The 15,892-nt window shown below is 34.1% G+C and overlaps 1 pseudogene; it reads right to left on the bottom strand.

The window, feature by feature from the left end:
• Positions 1-6,947: 6,947 nt before the first annotated feature.
• On the bottom strand, positions 6,948-9,755 carry LOC130732194 (probable beta-1,4-xylosyltransferase IRX9H; annotated as a pseudogene).
• Positions 9,756-15,892: the final 6,137 nt, after the last annotated feature.

Here is a 15,892-nt window from a genome sequence, read left to right as displayed (position 1 = left end):
TTTTTTTTTTGTTACTCTTATGACTCTTGATTGTGGTTACAAATATCAGCAAGAATCTCTTCATTTTTCTCCCATAAATTTGGGATGTCTAAATGACCCATGATAAAGTTTGGGTTAAATAACTCATCATCCAATCACATTAGAGATAAATGAGTTGGAAATAAATTAATAAATAAAATATAGAAATTCCAACTCACTTATCTCCAATGTGATTGGATGAAGGGTTATTTAACCCAAACTCTATCATGGGTCATTTAGACAAACCCCCCATAAATTTTATTAAGTTTGAGTCTTTCCATTTCCTTTCAAATTCTTTTCATCTTTCCTATCTTGATCTCCCTAACCTCTATTTATATGCAAGAAATCTCTCCCTCTGGATTCTCCAACAGCACCATTTCTGCGCAAGAAGATCTTCCATCAGGTTAGAAAAAATTCTTCTACATCAACCACTTCTTCTTCATCATTTTTAATTCTTAGGCGTGAATGTTCTTCTACATCATCATCGTCCATCCGGTAAGAGCCCACTTTACTCCTTTTATCTCCCTTTTGATTTATTTATTCTGATTTCATAATCATTTCTTCTTCACATTTCGTTCTCAAGCTACATTCTTCTCAACCGATCTTCATTTTTCCCATTCATTCTTCTCCCTGCTATAAGATTCAATGTTTATTCGTAATATGCATACGGTACGTTATCACTAATTCAATCGGTAGAAATTACTCATTTTACTGTACTTTTGTCATTGATGCATGTTTTGTTCTTATGCTATGGATTATTAACATTATTATGATGTTTGCTTATCTTCTATTCCATTTTTAAAGTAAACTTTCTTTACTTCCATTGGTAACAATAAACTGTTAAATTCGTCTCATTTTAATTTACTTCAGTTAATGTAAGTTTCGTGCTTTTTTAATTTTCATTGTTTTATTATCAACCAAATGATTGTCTTTTCGTCTAATCTAATACATTGTAGCATTTTTTCTCCTTTTACATGTAATTAATTTCGTTTCATTTTGTTCTTCTTTTAGATTTTGCCTCTATTACTTCCATTCTTCCAATGTACTATCTTGAAAATATGAAAGTTTCTTGCATTTTATGTACTTTTTTATTGTTTCATTGTCTCCTAAAAATGACTCTAAGGACAATTTTATTTTACTTTCTGCTGTTGATTGCGGGGAGGAAGCTGAGGTTTTGTCTCCCAACATATCCCGTCTTGAGAAAACGAAGCGAAAAGGAAGAAAATGGTGAAGGGCAAGCTCGCTCTCTCCAACTGTGGTAAGAACCATTCTTCTAATTTTTTCTACCATTTGTTTTGTGGAAAACGAAGCGAGAGGGAAGAAATCCGCAAAGAGCAAGATCGTTCTCTCCAACTGTGGTAAGAACGTTTTTCTTTTTTTCCCCTTCTTTCTGCGTTTTGACTTCAGAGACTAGACTTATTTTTCTACAATTTATTTTTCACATTAGGTTGTTGTTTTCTTTATTCTCATTTCTCCTCTTCCACTCCAGTAAGATAAAATCTTTATTCCTCAATTCAATTTTTTTTCACATTAGGTTGCTATCTTATTTATTTTATTCCTTATATGGGTGCATGATTTCAAAAATGAAATCTTATGAAGTGTCTCCAGGCTCAAGAAGTTTCTCAATATTATAATTCATTTTATTCTCTCCTCATACTGTTATCTCAATTGATTCTCTCCTAATTATTTACTAAACCTCTCTTCTAATTTCTATTAAAAAGATATTCATTTTAATTTTTAATGGCCAAGAATTGCCACTCATACACTTACAAGTTCTAATGCCCTCATTTTGGAAGAGCTCTCTAATAAGGTCAAATGTGACATCTTCTTTTTCATTTATATGTGGTTATTGAGGAATTTAGTGGTTACATATTAGTAATTAATGTCAGTTAGGGAATTCCAGAGGGCATGATTAGTTAGTTAGGATATATATACAAGACATTAATCCTAAATAAGTTGACAGTTTAAACATTAAATTTGATATCAATGCCGATAAAAACTTTCCACTAACCCTTTCCACTACAACAATTACAAGTACTAACTTTTCACTAACTCTCTTATAAGTCTAACTATTTTTCTTCTTTATTTGTGGTCATTCAATACACAAGTTGATTTATTGTTGAATGCATATATTGACATGAGTGAGAAAGGGAAATACCTAAGCCAGGTGGTACAACTTCTATTGAAGGGGACGAAGATGGGGGAAGAGAATGAAGAGGAAGAAGAAGAAAAGGATGATTCTGAGCAGTAGGACAACAATAGTGTCGTAAATGACTTTTCTTTTTCCTCAACTTTCTTGATATGTTGTTTTCAAGTGTTGTTTGCTATACTTAATTTAAGGGTATGCTATGAACATCATTTTATTGCATCAGAAAGTTTGAGTTTTCTTAATTTGTCTAGCCAACATTACAATGTATCAATTATATTCAATATTAATTGCGTTATTCATGGTGAATTGACAAAGATACAACATTATTATTGAAGAGAGATGTTTTTTCTATAAATTGAAAGACATATTTTATCATACTCTGAGAGGGTAACAGTAAGTTATATCATTTTTTAAGTGATTAATTAGTTGGTTAAATGGTATTAGTTTGTGGTTAATTATAAGGATAGAGTGGTTAAATTAATTTGATGTTTGAAGAAAAAAGATACTCTTTTTACTTCATCAAAAAACAAGAATAGTACACCGTACCCTAATAAAAGTTTAGTATTTTTCTATTGTAACGTCTATAAACTATATAAAAGTGAAGTTTTTGCAACTTTAAGGGTAAGATGGGAATTCAATAAATCGATGCACATGCGACAATAAAATTTCTACTAACCCCCACTTAGTTTTTTGGCAACTGTTTAGTTAATATTATTTACATATCAGATAAAAATAAAATATTAGTTACGAAATTTCAAAAGACATGATAAATTTTCTTGAGGATTATAATATCAGTTACAGAATTTCACAAGAAATGGAAAATTATTATCAAATTTATACAATACATAAATAAATATTAATATTATTATTAAGCATTAATTTTGAAATTTTAAAATTAAATTTGATATGAATTCAACAATAAACATTTTACTAACCCTTTCGCTTACACTTAGATATTTTATTGGTGTTTAGTTAATATTATTTACACACTCATTAAAAAGTTTAATATCAGTTACCGAAATTCATAGAACATGCATGATAATTTTATTAGGATTATAGAATATAATAAATATTATTATTATTATTAACCTTTAAAATGTTAATATCATTTACAAAATTCTATAGGACATGGTAAATTATTTTGGATTTCAAAAATATATAAATATTAAACTAAGAATAAGATGTGTATTGTGATTATGTTTTTATTAAACGGTTGAATCAAATTATACTAATGAGAATTTTACCATGACTTTCTTTGCACAAATTTATTAATTAGTATATTTAATAATTCTTTTGCTGCAAAAAAAAAATTGTGACAACAAAAAGAGTTGTAACCTCTCTGTTCCATGTAGTTAATGAATGAGGAAATTAAATTAATAAATATAAAATAAATCCAAATATATTTATCCAATTATACTAATTATTGACTTATTCTATTTTTTTCTTATATTTCGGGAAAGCCAGCGGGTCAATCAAAATTTCAAGTTTCATTCTCAATGTAGTAATCATTCTATTTGCAAAAATATATTAGTATAATCATTACTTATTCAATTTCTTTTATCAGCTGATATATAATATGAGAAAAGGGAAGATACATCGTTGGTGTAAACATTTTTTTACACAAACATCCAATTGTTTTCTGTCACATCAGAAACAATAATTGTAATTTAATTAAAATAAATGAAAAATGTAATCATTTATCCCACGTGGCATACAATAATTGGATAACATTGAAAATGCACATCCATTAAACTCATATAATATTTCATCTCACTAAAATAAAAAAATAAATTGTTATATAAAAGACCAAATTAAATAATTCAACATTGGGGTGAGATGGGTATTTCACTTGGTGAGCTAAGGGAAATAAAGGTTATTTTAGGGTGAATGGCCAGAGTTCGAACCCTAATAAAAGCATTAATTTACTAACAATTAAAAACTAACATTTGTTTATCAAAAAAAATTTTCAACATTAAAATAAGCGTAAAAAACATAAATTAGTATAATTATTACATTACTACAAAACAAATACAAACACATGTGACACACAAAAAAACACTACAACATTTAAGTTAACTTACATCTAAAATTAATTTTAATTTTTTAATTCATAACTTTGTTTTTATAAACCTAATAAAGATAACATTACTTTATTAAATTTTAACTCAATAAACATAAAGAATACCCCGTGCAGCGCAGGGAAAAACAAAATAATTTTTTTCCTCTAAAAGAAACTAAATTAGATAGTGCAACATTAAACACAAAACCCAAGAATAAATAAAATAGTTGTTCATCTACAAAATAAAAGCAAACACATTCTTCATCGAAAAAAATACCAATTCGTGTTTTCTTATATTCAAAATTATTTTTGTCCTTTTAATTCATAAACTATTTTTAAATAAACATAACACAAATTTAAAATTTTCGTACAATGAATAAGAATTAAAATCCTCGTGCATCGCACGGGTAAAAGGACTAGTATATATATATATAAGAAAGATAAAACAGTTAAACATAAACGTAAGATAATAATGATATATAAGTGTTTGACTAATTAAAATTGTATATCTTAAAACATACATCATTGTATTATTCCATATATATCAGATTCTGAATAATTGTAGTTAACAATGGAGTTCGTAAAAAATTATACGTACATCGCACGGACAAACGGGGATAATCCTAGTTGAATTGAATTCACAAAGTGAGATTGATAGATAGATAAAGTAGCAATAACAATTGTTGTTAGGGTTTAGGGTTTACAAATTACAACTGTGATCGATCAAATGATTTACCTCGATGGTAGACACAGACTCAGCTTCCGGCGAACTCGCACCGTCAGAGGACATGGATGAATTGACGGAGTAAGGCGGCGCATCGCTAACTGAGAGGCAGGCACGGGCTGAAAGGACGACGGAAGCAATGTATTATGAATTTTCAGATAGATTTTGAGCTTGTGTAAAAATGAACTAATGGAGAAACTATTAAATTTGCTCATATAAAATAATTAAATTATCAATATCACTTCCTACTACTTAGTTAAATATTATTTTTATTTATGTTATAATAAAATAAATAAAATTATTATTCACTAACAATGAAATAGACTATTCATAAAAAAAAACAATGAAATAGACTATTTTCTTATAAATATTGATTTAAGAGAAAATGGGAAGTGCACTGGCAGTGTAAGCTTGGATTACACATACACCCAATTGATTTCCACCACATCAACAATTTATTAATTTACTAATAAAAGTTAAAAAGGTTTGTAACCACTTAGTACTATGTGACATAATGTGATTGTACGTCAGTGTAAAACTTCTTTACATTGACATTGCATATTCATTAATCTCTTGATTTAATAGCGGTAAATATAGACTAATTTTATATCATCAGTTGCTATTATTTAAAGTTTTTTATCTACTGACATAAAAAATTATAATTTATGTACTTTTAAAAAATTTAATAGTATTTTTAAATTTAATTATTTTTTATCACTTGTTACTATTAAGTTAAAAGCAATTGGTCAAATATATAGATTTTTTTAATTAAAATAGACTAATTAATAAAATTTTAGATAATTTTAAGCCATAGGCTCATTTATAAAAATATAAAATATACAATTTAATAAAACAATCACTTTTTTTAATTTAGAAAATTAATTTTTAAAAAATGTATTTTTTATTCAAAGAAAAATTTAATATATTTTTCAGTGTTAATATCATATCATATCATTATCCTGTCCACACCGCTCTTATCTTATCATGTATTTATCCAACTCTCTATCTTATCGAACTCTTATTCTATCCTGACCACCAAACGAGCTATTAGGTAGCGTTTGGTAGACAGGTGTGAAGGGAACGAAACGGCACATACGTGTTCCGTTCTGTGTTTGTCATATTTTTTGGATGGAACGGAACAAAACACAAGACTCCTTGAACAGAACACTTTGGTTCCTTGAAAAAGGGTGAAACGGAAGAGAACAGAACGGAACACTCAATAAAAAGACAAAACTATCCCCAATTTATTTCTAGTATCTCCTTATCAATTCATGATTTTTATCATCACCTGCACATAATATCAGTTAATTTCTCACAATTTTTTTAGACTTTTTCCAGATTAATGAGATTTGAATATATATTGACAAAACTACTCTCTGTCTCGGTGATTCTGCATCGTTCTCGCCCAAACCCATTGTCGTCCTCTCTTTTTTCTCCCTGTCTCTGTGGAGATTACATGCCTATTTTACATTTCATCATTCTTCAATAAATCTATCGTCCTCTCCTCATGTACATGTCTTGTTGGTGATTGCTCCTAAGGGAAATGGAAAAAGATAGCAAAGTTTTATTTTCAATTTGAACCACCAATTAAATTAACGAGAATGAGAAATTTGTCAAAGGTGTGTATTTGAATTGAAAATGCTTGAAATCCCAGGTTTGATACCTGGGGTGTTTTAGAATAACAGTTTTGTGAGAGAACCCAGAATGACGGCGTGAAACATGAAAGGGGTTTAAGGTTTTAGTGTCCACAAAAGGTCTCGACACGAGAATGGTCAGTAAACTTACAAATTATATTTTTCAACTAATGTGCTATTTCATTTAATGAAATTGAATATGAACAGATCCATCTTATTTCTTAATGTAGCAATTTGAATTTTATGATTGCTAGTAGTAGTACCAACGGGCCAATTTCTCTTGAAACACTCTTGTTTCCGCCATAAACACTACAAAATTCAACACGCTCCACAATTTTGGACCATGGATAATACAAACCGGCTAGTTCTAATAATAATATATATACAAGCTGTTAGAGCGGAAAATGCACTATTAATTAATTGACTTGTAGGGATAAGTCAAGTTGAATCGGATATATATCTGAGCCCATTAGAGCAATGCAGAATCCTTCATAATTTATGAAAGATATGAAGATTTACTTCTCCCTACTTCTTTACCAATAACTTCACTCAAGTGGATGATGAAAAATGACATCCAAGTTGTTCTTTGCAGTCCATTTCTGAGGATAGGAGGAATAAGATGATTCAATATCAATATGCCAAACCATAACTCTAGAGCAGTTGTTCACTAAGCCTTCCATTTGACTTTCATCTTCAACAACCTGCTCAATCAATGTACTAACCTGCACATAGGAAAACAAAAAATTCCAATTTACCAAAACTTCATTTCAGGTTGGATGGTTCTTTGTGCGCCATTTTTCTTTTTCTTGTTGTATTAAAAAAAACAAGAGAGATGGAGTGTCATACGTGAGGTACTGAGGTCAAATAGAAGGATGAAGATCCTCTCCCGCCAGTGTTCCTTTCCTTGTCTCACCAATAAAATTGTGACATGTAGGCATAAATATGACAATTATAACCTTAAATGCGTGGTTTTAAAATGATATGCAAGGAAGGACCCCAAGTGGGGCAAAGGATTTCGATCCCATATAGAACAATGTCGAACCGCACATTATTTCTGAAATTAAGTAGCAAAGACTAAGATGTACTAAGTTACTAACCAACAAACTTTCCTCGACTGAGTCAAGCTGCCTGATAGGTTCAAGAGTGGGACGGTGCCACTTCTTTGGATCCCAGAGTATCGTACTATTGAAGTCGAAACCTGACATTTCAGCATGGAATCTTTTAGAATTTTTATCTGATTCATTTTCGTGCCATCCAATTACTTGACATCCATTACAAATTGGCCCTTGCAAGACAATGCTACTTTTATCTCCTGATAGTCTTGCTACAGTCCACGTTCTGAATCGCCTGCAAATCAATGAGGATATCTTCCAACTGATGAGATGAAAAAAAAACCATAACAAAAGCAAAAATATTGTAGGAATAAAATGCTTAAACATTCTGCATAAAACTTCAAACATGGTTGATAAAACTTGATTGCTAAGGGTTATACTATAATAGAAGAAAAAGATTTCCATTCTGACTTCATTTCACAATATGCAGAAGCAATGACTATGGGGTAATCTTTATCTTAGAAATTGACTGAAGATTAAAATATGACACTAAATCAATTGACAACACAATAATGTTACAGTTAACATTGGGTTCAACTCTCAATGGAAGCACCAAACCAAAGTGGATCGAGATCTTTTGTCTCCAAATGGTGTCTAATTTCCTATCTCAACTAATGAAATTATGTCATGTCAATTAAAAAATACATGGATATACCTTACATGAGTGGTTTTTAAGTGACATGGCACAATCTCATTGGTGGGACAGAGAATGAGAAACTATTTGGGGACAGAGAATCTTGATCCAACCAAATGATCAAATAAGAACTAGAGAAAATACAAGAAAAATAATGAACAAAAGTAAATGGAGAGAAAAGGTCAATTTTCTGGATGTCTTCCCATAACCAAAATTCAAAAATTTATGTTTGAGGCTCATCTCGATGAAACATGGATAGCCCTACACGTGTCAACATCTAAAACAATAGAATACTCTCGAAATTGGAAATATAACTAACAAACATAAACTCAGCAATAAATCTATTGGGCTTAGCACTTGTAAGCTTCTACCAGTAAATATATGAATATATTTGACTAAAACTTGCATCAGAGTGGTTATAGTGAAAGAGAAGGAGAAAGAGGCGCATCAAACAAAATTAATATCCTGGAAACTAAAATTACCTTATTTTTCTCATTTGTTGAAAGAGCTCCACTGAGTAGACATTATCATCATCTGCAAAGTAGACAATTCCATTCAGATGATGAGTTTCAATGTGAGCTATTGCAACATTTCTTTGAAGAATGCTGCTATGGTTCATGTTGGTTTGATTCGTTTTGCAAATGAGATGCCTGTACATAATCCCACTACTCCTCAAGATTTCAGCAGTTTCTTCAGATTGGGAAGGCATCTCAACAACAATCCACAACAGAGGAGGCGGGACCAATTTTTGAGTCTGCAACAAGCGATTCAAGTAATATGCTTGAAATGGATGATTGTGTGTAGGGGTTACAATTATGAGAAGCTTCTGCGACTCCAAATAAGGACCATTAATGCTTTCGCTACCGAAGATATTATATGCTATTGCTACCTCAGCTTTAAGTTCCTGCTCTTTCATTGCTGAATCCACAGTAGCATTGAACTTTACAGCCTCTTCAATTGATAGTGTCTCATTTATCTTCACATTTTCAAGGAGCTGGAAATTTTTTACTGCAGATATCACCTCAAAAGAGAAGGCTTGATGTTTTGGCATGAGAGCCATGGACAAGTTCGTCAAAGCGAGTGGGATGAAACCAATAGAAGCACCAACCATAAAACAAATGAAAAAATGGAAAAGCACCTTTCTCCATATCTGGCCTTACGGCTTTGAAGTCCTCAAAGACCTTGGGGAGAAAACACCAAGCACAAACGCATGGGAGTCAAGTGAGGCGATCGAAGAAGATAACAACCCACCGGATGGTAGAGAATTCTGAGGACTTGATGAGGACTTAGACAAGGGGGAAGCAGCCTAACAGAATTCTACATTTGCTACAGTTCCAACTCGATGCACTGGAGACGAGGTTCTTCTAATTGATGCCATTCACAGAAATCCAATTCAATGTTTAGTAACTCCAAATAAACACGGCCTGAACGCATCCAAAGCGATCATAACTTATAGATCTTTCATAGCCAAAAACAGTCACTTTCATGGCCTATGCTTTAATCACATAGAACTTTTGGGGGACCAAGTTACAAAGCCAAAGGTGAAAACAAAGCTGCCATAATAAAATAACACAGAAGGAAAACAGTAAGTCCAACCCAAAGTAGAAAGCATATAAGGTTAAATACTTCAATAATGCAAATTGTAAGGAATCATTCTTCCAAATTATATCATGAGTAAGGTAAGCAAGCCCTATCAAATCCTAACATAAATATACAACAATCTGCAAAACACATTGTGTAATGAGTCTTCATCCAAAATAGCCCATCCAAAGTGTCTATAAAATCAAAACGGGAGCTTAAGGGCATGTCTGGAGTGAGTTAAAAGTGAAGTGATTTATGTTTGGATGCATTTATGGGAAAAGTGATTTCTATAAGATATTGTTGTAAAATCTAATTACGAAATCTCTCAATTGATTATGTCCACTGCAAAAGCTACTCTCTCTAGCTTCTCCTCAAAATTGATTGAGGAACTAAAATCAATTCCCTAATAGCATGTTTGGATTCACGTTCAAATCTTCCTAAATCAATTATGCTCCCACAAAAGCTACTAGGATTAGTTTCTCCCAAAATCAATTATCCTTCCAGCATGAAAATGTACTACCGTGTATCTAAACATACATGCACTAATGTAGTGTTTGGCCCGACTTATTTTTGACTTTTAAGTTACTTTTAAGAAAAGTTGGGCCAAACACACTTGATAATAAGCTCTTAAAAATAAGTTACTTGTTCTTTTACAAAGAAAATATGAAAAAGTGACTTTTAAGTAAAAAGTTAAATGAGGGAGCTTTTTTCAAATAAGCTGTAGAGAGATCACCCCCACCCTCTACCACAACCACCACTTCTACCATCACCTCCACCACAACCGTCCACCACCACCACCACGACCACCACCTCCATCGCCGCCGCCGCCACCACCACCGTCGTCGCCGCCGCCATTGCCACCACCACCATCACATCCACTACTACCGCCACCCTCCACCACCACCACCTCTACTATCACCTCCACCATAACTGTCCACCACCACCATCGTTGCCACCTCCACGACAACCCTCACCACCACCACCTCTATTGCCACCACCACCACCACCTTCATTGCCACTACTACAATCACCCCGCTGTTACCACCACCCTCCATCCTCCACCACCATCATCATCACCACCTCTACTATCAACTCCACCACAACCGTTCACCACCACCATCGTTGCCGCCACCCTCCACCGTCATCACCACCACCACCATCTCTACCATCACAACCGTTCACCACCACCATTACCACCGCCATCACCTCCATTGTCACCAACACCACCACTTTCATTGCTACCACGAACATCACCTCCATTGTTACCACCACCCTTCACCTCTACCATCACCTCCACCACAAACGTTCACCACCACCACCGTTACTACCGCCATAAACATGCACCGTCACCACCACTGCCGCCTCCGAACCACTACCACCACCATTTCCGCCAACTCTTCCTTCATAACCCCTTCTACCATCGTGTCCACCATCACCACCACTGCCACCACCTCCACCACCGGTAACAACCACCGCCACCGCGACCACTGCCAATAGGTAACACCGACCTCCAACACCAGCGCTACCTGACCCTCCACCATCATGTCACCTCAACCACCTAATATTGTGAATTTAATAACTAACTAATAGATTTTAAATTAAAAGCAGTTTTTAAGTTATAAAAAATTAAAAAACTGACAAACAACTTTTACTTTTTTCTAAAAGATCTTATTTTCCACTTTTACTTAAAAGTAACTTTTAAGACAAAAAAAAAGTCGGGCCAAACACTACCTTCCAGTTGCTGAACATCCATATAACCCACCTAAAGTTGATTGCAGCTAGTGGAAATTGAATCTAAATAAAGCTCTCAAACATGCAACCAAAGAGGCAAAGACACTAAATTTTATGATGAAGAACCAGTAGAAACCATGAAAAGGCAGAAAAACATACCAAAGAGGAGAATAACACTGCGTCCTAAGATTCAAGATGGCATTTTTAGCAACTTGATAACTAGCTCACGAACAAGCTCAATGACCCAAATGACAGAGAAGCATAATGGAGCCCTATGATTGTTCCAACTGGGTCTGGACACTGCCGCCACCAATGGTGAGTGAGGTTCTGCAGCAAGAACTGTAAACAAATTTCATCTACTCTAGGGTTTTCAAAATACAGAAAACCTAAACCGGGATCTTTAATTCATATGATTCTCACTAACTTTAAAGGGAGGAGATAACTAACCTTGATTCATGCCAGAATCCATGAAGAAATTCTTAAGCTCTCTGAATCCTTTTCTCTCCTCTTTGCCTTCCACTTTCAGTCCTTCTCTGATGGATGAGAAGAGAAGCAGAATACGTTGCTTTGAAAACTGCTCAGTAACCCTTTATTGTAGGTTGGTTATTGTAACCACCCACTATCTTTTAATTTTCTGAAGGAAGAGGAGAGGGAATTCAAAATTGAATTTTGAAACCCCCAACTAACTTTAATTGCTTTAATATCCTAATGACCATCACATTGAGGATCTTTTCATAAAGTTAGTTCTATAAGTTACATGGGCCACATTAATTATTAAAATAATTTAACAATCTCCCACTTGGCCCATGTGACGACTTGAAGATTCAACAAACCATAAGTGCGCACTTTACGCTGAAATTTATCAGGTCATCATCTTAATTGAAATGAGATGATCGGATCATGGCGGTCACAAGTCATCATGCAACATGATCCCTTCCATGTATCACAGAACCAACTCAAATCAAAACAACTTTAATGAACACTTCCTGCAATGTTCAACTTTAATGTTTTCAAACAAAACACAACTTGTTATCTCATCTGAGCCATACACGTATACACCGTACTATGAATAACAAGTGAAACAAACAGAAACACATATTTAATTGAATTCATAAGTGTCATGTCCATACAAAGCAAACCCATCATATGTACATATGCATTCTATAATATTATGCTAACAAGGACTTGTCTATAATGCCCATCTCTACAACATGGCCAGAAAATGTTTTGGGCGGCAATCCCTTAGTTAGCGGATCCGCTATCATCATATCAGTACCAATATGCTCAATAGACACTCTATGTTTCTGCACTTCTTCTTTGACAGCTAAGTACTTTAAATCCATGTGCTTTGCACCCTTAGAGTACTTATCATTCTTAGAGAAGAAGACAGCTGCAGAATTATCGCAATAAATTCTTAGCGGCCTTTCTATACTGTCGACAATACCAAGCCCTAAGATAAAATTCCGCAACCATAATGCATGAATGCTGACCTCAAAGCAAGCCACAAATTCAGCCTCCATAGTTGAAGTAGCAATAACTGATTGTTTTGCACTCTTCCATGATATTGCTCCACCATAGAGCAAAAATACATAACCAAATGTAGATTTCCTTGAATCTACACATCCAGCATAGTCTGAATCCGAGTAGCCAACCACTTCAATGTGATCTGACCTCCTGTATGTAAGCATGTGATCCTTGGTGCCTTGTAAGTACCTAAGGACTTTCTTTGCAGCTTTCCAGTGGTCCATTCCGGGATTACTTTGATATCGGCCTAACATTCCAACAGCAAAGCTGATATCTGGCCGAGTGCATGTTTGAGTATACATTAAACTCCCAACCACTGATGCATAGGGAATAGACTCCATTTCCTTTCGTTCCAAATCATTCTTAGGACATTGCATATTACTAAACTTGTCCCCTTTCTGAATTGGAACTATTCCTGCGGAGCAACTTTTCATTCTAAATCTCTCTAACACTTTATTGATATAACCTTTCTGAGACAATCCTAACAACCCTTCTGATCTATTACGGAATATTTCTATTCCTATAACATAGGATGCCTCACCCATATCTTTCATTTCAAAGTTGTTAGAGAGAAATTTCTTTACATCATGTAACAAACTGATATCATTAGCAGCAAGTAGGATATCATCAACATACAGAACCAAAATAATAAACTTGCTCCCATTGACCTTCATATAGATACACCGATCAACGGTGTTTTCTACAAAACCAAATGACGTAATGGTATCATTAAACCTGAGATACCATTGTCGGGAAGCTTGTTTTAGTCCATATATTGATTTCTTAAACTTACACACCAAATTATCCTTTCCTGTGGTCAAGAAACCCTCTGGTTGGTCCATATAAACTTCTTCTTCCAAGTCACCATTCAGAAAAGCGGTCTTTACGTCCATTTGGTGAAGCTCTAGGTCATAATGAGCCACCAAAGCCATGACAATTCTCAAAGAGTCCTTCTTAGAAACTGGAGATAAGGTTTCTTTGTAGTCAATGTCATCCTTTTGAGTATAACCCTTGGCGAAAAGTCTAGCCTTATATCTTTCAATGTTGCCTTTCGAGTCACGTTTAGTCTTAAAGACCCACTTGCATCCGACTCGTTTTGAACCTTGAGGCAACTCGACTAGTTCCCATACTTTATTGTCATCCATAGATTTCAACTCTTCTTTCATAGCATTGAACCACTTTTCAGAATTGCTACATTCCATGCTTGTTTGAACGAGACTGGATCCTCATCAATGCTCAAGTCACATGCATTCTCAAGTGAATAAATCACATAGTCATTTGAAATAGCTGATCTCTTAGGTCTTTCAGACCTTCTTAATGCTATTTCTTGTGCCTCTTCTTCCACTTGTTCATTTGTGACTTGTACATTGTCAGCTGGTTCATTACTTTCATGTTCATTTTGTGGATTTGGAACATTAATTTGTTGTTTCCTTGTGTTATGTGACTGTGATACAAGAGGAACAACAATATGAGGGGAAACATCAATTGAATTATCTTGAGTTTCTCGAATATCCACCTTTCGTGATTCATCACTCCCACTGAACTGACCATTCTCAATGAATCGAGCATTACCAGACTCTACAATTCTCGTACTATGGTTAGGACAATAGAATATGTACCCTTTTGACTTTTCAGGATAGCCAATGAAGTAACCGCTAATGGTTCTTTCATCAAGCTTCTTTTCATGGGGATTGTATAACCTTACTTCTGCTTGACAACCCCAAACATGCAAATGCCTTAAACTAGGTTTCCTTCCTGTCCACAGTTCATAAGGAGTCTTAGGAACCGCTTTACTAGGAACCCTATTAAGCAGATATGTGGCTGTCTTTAATGCATGCATCCATAATGAAAAAGGTACATTACTATTACTTAACATACTTCTAACCATATCCATAAGAGTACGATTTCGCCTTTCTGCTACACCATTTTGTTGTGGTGTACCGGGCAATGTATATTGTGCACATATGCCCCGACTTTCAAGAAGCTTTGCAAAAGGACCTGGACATTGTCCACTTTCATTGAATTTACCATAAAATTCACCTCCTCTATCAGATCTCACAACTTTCACTTTTCTATCTAGCTGTCTTTCCACCTCATTAATGAATATCTCAAGGACATTCACTGATTGAGACTTTTCATGCAGCAGATACATATAACAATAACGTGAGAAGTCATCAATAAAGAGAATGAAATATTTTTCTCCACCCCAAGATGGAACATCAAAAGGACCACAGATATCAGTGTGTATCAACTCAAGGAGTTGACTACTTCTTGTAGCCGGGTTCTTTGATATATGTTTGGTTTGCTTGCCTTTAATGCAATCCACACATATATCCAAGTCAGCAAAATCCAATTGAGGCAATATTTCACTTTTCATTAACCTCATCATCCTTTCTTTGGATATGTGACCTAATCTTTTATGCCAAAAGAAAGCAGAGCATTCATTACGTGCAGTACATTTAACACTACTATTGTGTTCAACATTAAACAGAGATTCAACAAAATTAATATCAAGATTGAAACGGTATAAACCATCCAACAAAGTACCAGAACCATAATAGTACTCAAGTTTATACAATGAAAAACCACCATGTCCAATCTTAAAATCAAAACCTAAACGATCCAACTTTCCTACTGAAACAAGATTTCTAGCACATCCAGGAACATATAGACATTTTTCTAGATCTAACTGATGACCAGTGTCCAAGATCAATCTGTAAGTCCCA

Source organism: Lotus japonicus, chromosome 1, assembly GCF_012489685.1.
Source record: "Lotus japonicus ecotype B-129 chromosome 1, LjGifu_v1.2".
Lineage (NCBI taxonomy): Eukaryota > Viridiplantae > Streptophyta > Magnoliopsida > Fabales > Fabaceae > Lotus > Lotus japonicus.
This window is presented reverse-complemented; position numbering and strand designations above follow the sequence as displayed.